Here is a 6086-nt window from a genome sequence, read left to right on the forward strand (position 1 = left end):
AACAAGATGGAAAAAAATCTACAACGTAATAGAACATGGATGTCCTGTAGCTATCCTATGATTTGAAGATTCAGTTGAAATTTATGTTGAATTTATGTTTGCCAACAAAGAAATAAATTCAAACCCGGGCTACTTGGGTATGGCTAGCTGATGAGAGATAAGTAGCTTAAAATAGATCTATACTAGTCTCCCTTTATTGTCGATAAAAATAAATTCAACCCAAAAATAGTTTGTCACAAAAGTGACTGCCTGCAGAGACTCCTGGATTGGGGCTGAAAGGCAAAAGCGGAGGCACTGTGCTCCGTCCCATAATTGGATAGACCAGGTTGCCCTAACAGACGGGTCTCACTGGAAAAAAACATGAAATGGAGTTATGCTAGGCCATCCTCAACACAAGGAGCCAATTGTTCCTTTGGTGGTAATGTATTCCACGATTTGGAATCTAGAGAGGCTTGTTTGCTCAGGTAAGTTAAGTAGTGGATTTTATTTTTTTTCTCTGTAGGAAAAACTGTTTGAGTCTGGGTTATATTGCTCAGAATGAGTGTGTGTGTGTGTGTGTGTGTGTGTGTGTGTGTGTGTGTATGTATTTATGGCGTTCGGCTTTGTTCGGGTATTTTCCCACGTCATTGTAGTTGTGCATTTAAATTTGTAGCAACGTTTCGGCAGAATCTCATCTGCCATCATCAGGCTTCTGTATTGTTTTCATCTGTGAGTCAGACTTTCACAGCCATTTCTGTTTTAAATTTGGGGCTAGCCTACTGCTGTGCCAGAATGGTTTTTTCTTCACCCTGATTGGTTGGGATTCTTGGTCTGTGTTTATTGGTCTTGGAGTTTGCTATGTTCTGATTGATTGGTGTTTCTAATATCTCCTGTCTGTTTTTTGGCTCTTTTTGTCTCTTGATTGGCTGGCAACATTGTGTTACTTTATTGGAGGCCTTTAGTGCAGCTTGGCTCTGGGTAAATGGACCGCTATCATTAGTTAGGAAGCTAGGTTTCATCTGGGTGCCTGGTTGGGGTGTGTTTGAGCTGGAGGTATCAGGGGGGATCTGTCTGTGCCCAGGTGTTTGCCTGGCTTGTGGTGTGGAGATTTTTTTGTTTGTGAGTGCAGGCTTCCAAATGATTGACAGTCTGGTGGAATCATCTCTTCTATTCATGCTTTCTGGTCTTTTTTCAATCTCTATGGCTTCTCTGATGATTCTGTGGCTGGGGTTTTCAATGGTGGTTAGGGTTTTGGTGCCATTGAAGTCGATGCTATGACCTGTGGCTTCCATGTGTTAGACTAGTGAGGAAGTGTGTTCCAGCTTTTTGACTGCATTTTTGTGTTCATCCAGGCGGGTACTTATTCTTCTATTGGTCTTCCTAACTAATGATAGTGGTCCATTTACCCAGAGCCAAACTGCACTAAAGGCCTCCAATAAAGTAACACAATGTTGCCAGCCAATCAAGATACAAAAAGAGCCAAAAAACAGACAGAAGATATTAGAAACACCAATCAAGCAGAACACAGCAAACTCCAAGACCAATAAACACAGACCAAGACTCCCAACCAATCAGGGTGAAGAAAAAACCATTCTGGCACAGCAATAGGCTGCCCCAAATTTAAATCTGAAACCACTGTAAAAGTCTGACTCACAGACGAACACAATACAGAAGCCTGATGATGGCAGATGAGATTCTGCCGAAACGTTGATACAACTTTAAAAGCACAACTATAATGACGTGGGAAAATACCCGAACAAAGCCGAATACCGTACATGTAAGTACCCGCGAAAACTTAAGAAAATATATAAACACACACACACACACACACACACACATATATATATATATATATACACACATACATACACACACACACACATATATGTTTTACCTTTCTTTTAGTGGATAGTTTTAGATATTTTGTTTTTGTCGCTGCTCTACAAAAGTAAATACTTTCTGAAAATTGAAAGTGCAAAATTTTATACATATTTCAGGATAAAGAAGGAAATATTGGAAATGTGGCCAGAAAATTTAATTATGACTTTGAGCACTATCTTAATAAACGAACATCATAATTTTACATTAAAAATGTCATCTTGCTGATTCTACCGTGTTTAGACTATAACAGCAGGATATACATTTTCTCACTGTGACTTTATCTTGCCAGATTTGAATAATTAAAAATTGGAATAAAAAATCTCTTACGTTCAGTTAAAAAAGTTTCAAAAGATCTGCTTGGTTGACCTCATTTGCATTCAGTCTTTCCCTGGAGGATTAAGTGAAGTATGCCATATTTTCCCGGATGTCATATCACATGTCCAAAATATTCTAACTTTCACTTTTTTATTGTTTTGATTATTTCCGTTGGCTTTCTTGGGCTTATTTAGCTTATCACCACCTCATTTCTGATTTTGTCAACCCAGCTTATATGTAATAGCTGTCTGAAAATCCACATTTCAAATGCTTCTAGTCTTTTCAAGTGGTTTTCTGTCAGAGACCAACTCTACTCCACAGAGCAGGACAGAAAAGATGTAACATCTGACTATGTTCAATCTTAGGCTTATGTCGTGACTGCAAACAACCGTTTTCATTTTGAAGAATGCTGTTCGAGTTTTCTCTATCCTTGCTTTTGCTTCCATGGTCACGTTCCAGCTTTCATATAAATTAGAACCAAGATATCCTTTCAACTTTTTCTTCCGGTGGTAAATTAATGGGTTGTTTGCTGATGACCACGAATTTGGTGTTCGAGGTGTGAAGCTTCAAGCCGTATTTTTCAAATGCTTCTGTGACTCTGTTGATGAGGAACTGAAGGTCTTCATGCTTACTGGCAAGCAGAACTGTATCATCAGCATATCTTATATTGTTGAACCAAACACTGTTTATTTTGAGGCCAACATGGATGTTTTCCAGTGCTTCATTGAAAATCAATTCAGAGTAGATATTAAATAATAGCGGAATATAGCCCTTGTCTCACCCCTCTTCATATTTCTGCCTCATCGGAGTACTTTTGACCTAGTTTCACATTTGCTACCTGATGCCAATATAGATGCTTTATAATTTGGATGCCTGTTATGTAATCCTACTTGTTTCAGGATTTGTAATCGTTTGCTGTAATCACTATGATTGACATCTCTACAACGCTGTGCAAGAACTTGAATACTGAATAGGGCACCTCATGTACCAAGATTGTTTCTGAAACCAAATTATGTGTTACCTAGACGCTCTTCAATTTTGTTGTATAGTATAGTATTGTTGCAGATAGTACATAAAGGATAAATATAACAATAACATAGACTAGCATAATAATGCACCTAATAGACTATAAAAATAACTATTCAGAAGCAATGGCTGAATATAATTAAATTCCAAAGTATGAAGAATAAGGAAGACAAATTTTTTTCATATAATTTTATTCCAAAGGCTAAAATACAAAAGACAAAAAAAGCAAAGACAAAAGCATTAAAAATGTGAATTTGCAACAGTAAGGAAAATGAACTTGACCAAGACCAGAATCAGTTTAGTATAAAGATTAAGGCAACAGGCTAGAAACCAAGAGATTGTGAGTTAGTGAGTTTTAGTCCTGCCTCGGGCATGAAAGCAGATGGGTGACTTTGAACCAGTTATTTGGACTTTCAGCCCAACCGGTTGTTGTTGTGGGGGAAATAGGAAGAGAAAGGAATATTAGGTATTCCATTTTGATTTATTTACCATATAAAAATAATAAAGCTCGAGCAAAAGATCTAAAGAACAAAAAAACACGTTAAGGCAGAAATCATACTGTAAGTCCACAATAAGCAGAATATATGGGGAAGATAGATACCTCCTAATTCACAAGCGTAAAGAAGGGGAGGACAATCCGATTCTGTTATTCTAACAACTCAATAAAAGTAGTTTTAGCTTTCCTATGATTCCTGCCCTACTTTAATCGGTGGGAGCTGACATAGATCCAGCCCTACTAGGTAGCCATTAAGGAAGCCATAAGAGTAGGATCTTGGGGATGGGAACGGTTCAAAGCAGGGCACCTTCCACATAGGATGGCCATATCATGACCCTTCTTACTGCACCCCACAGTATGGAAGACCTTCAGCAAGTGTTCTCTTTTCATCTGATTTGAGCAAGAAGAATATATCTGGCAAAGGCAGTTTAAGAGATACCAAGGCCCCAAGCTGTATAAGACTTGGCAAGTAACAACAAGCAACTTAAATTGTACTCAGAAACAGCGTTTTTCAATACAGCAGTATCAAGATTGCCCAGTAAGCATAGGGCCGCTTGCATTTTGGGCCAGCTCAAAGGCAGCCCCATTTGTAACTATAATAATCTAGTAACAGAGTGACAAGGATATGAGTGGCCATCTCCATCACTTCCTGTTTGAGATAAACCTCCAATTGATGCACCCCCCAAAGCTGGCCAAACGTTCCCCTGGATACGGCTTCTGGAAAGTGAAAGCTAGGAGTTAGTAGTAGTTAGGCAGAAGAGGATCCAGAGTTAGTTTCTTGAGCAGAGAGCAGACCAGTGCCTCTTTCAAAGCCACTTCTCTTTCCCTCAGATAGGTGTTGATTATCACCTGAATCCAATTTCCTTACCACCAATTGTCTCTTCTTAATCCTTCCCTAAAAAGGCTCGAGATAACTTTTAATAAGGCAGCTATCTGATTTACAGAGACATACATCATTGCCCTAATTGCGATAATAGGCTCAAATTTAAGTTTGTACCCTTGTTTGGTATATTCATTTTCGTTTCCATCAGTTGACACTTCAGATCAATCCCATTGGTTCTATAAATTGGAAAAGTCTTTGGATCTATCAGGCACCAAATGTAAGGATGTATCTATCCATCACCAGGACATAATGAAAATGTTCCCCAAGACTAGGTGAAAGTCAGAGTGGGTCATAATAGTTTAAAACAACCCACAGTTATATGATCATGTATTCTCAAGCTACTTCTGACTTCAAACAAAGGCTAAAGTTAATCAGAACTAACAATCTAGTCAAATCCATCCTCGCCCTCTCTGAATTCAAGTGCTGTAGTTCAGAAAGGGATATTGCTATTATCAGTAGGAGAAAAGTACAATAGTTGCATGCTCAATCTGTCAATTAGGCCTAACTTCACAAATAGTTTTGCACCTGGTGACCCGTGAAACAATATTTCTCACAACAAACGAGGTCTCACAATGCACAATTGCCTTCAACCTCACTGCTTTCAGGTTGTGACTCAGCCAGGCAGATCATATTGAGATACATTGTATTTGTGGTCCAGTCAGGTTTTGGTGATACATATCAACATTCCCTGGTCCATAATGTAATTAATTAGTCCACAATTATTTTATTATAAACATTGGCAATCAAAATGTCGGTCTGAGCCCAAAGCACCCAGCTACCAGAATGCTTAGCTCAAAATAGGAGATATGGGACCCGAAATAAATATTGTGTCCAAAATTAATCCTCTCTGTTCCTCCCCACAAAAACTTGCCCTCATCTGCCAACATATTGTATCCATCTGTTACCATTGTTATCCTCCCCTGGGTACATTGGTCAGGCATTTATATATATACACACACACGGATGCTTCTGTAAAAAACAGGTGTCTGGTCATTCCTGTAGTTCAAGCCAAAATGGCCATGGTCAGTGACTGAAGCGGAGGCGGGGGCGATGTTTGCAACAGCCTAAAGTGATCAATAGAAATGCAGCTAATCCCTGGCTGCATCTGTAATTAAAAGATTGGTGAAGCATGACAGATCCTATCCATAACACAACTGAAGAGGGAAAATATTGGTACAGATTAAAGGCTGATTTAAAACTGCCATAGGCCTGTGGGTGAGACAAAGATGTCATGAGGTTAAAAAAAAAAAAAAAGGCACACACCATGAACTGTGTTCCTGCCATAGTTAATGGCAAACGTGGAAGAATCCTCAATTGATCCAGGAAAATATTAAAATAATGCAGCTATTCAAAATTGAAAGGATGCCACTGATGCCACCACAATAACCATTTTCGGCAATAAGTCTAAACAAGAATGGCACCTCCACCCATATTACATTCTACCTTTTAAAAGAAATATGGAAAGGGATGGGACGGACTCCCCTTGCTTACATGATTACAATTGTT

The sequence above is a fragment of the Pseudonaja textilis genome, chromosome 5 (genome assembly GCF_049901715.1).
Source record: "Pseudonaja textilis isolate UNSWEBS1 chromosome 5, rPseTex1.2, whole genome shotgun sequence".
Lineage (NCBI taxonomy): Eukaryota > Metazoa > Chordata > Lepidosauria > Squamata > Elapidae > Pseudonaja > Pseudonaja textilis.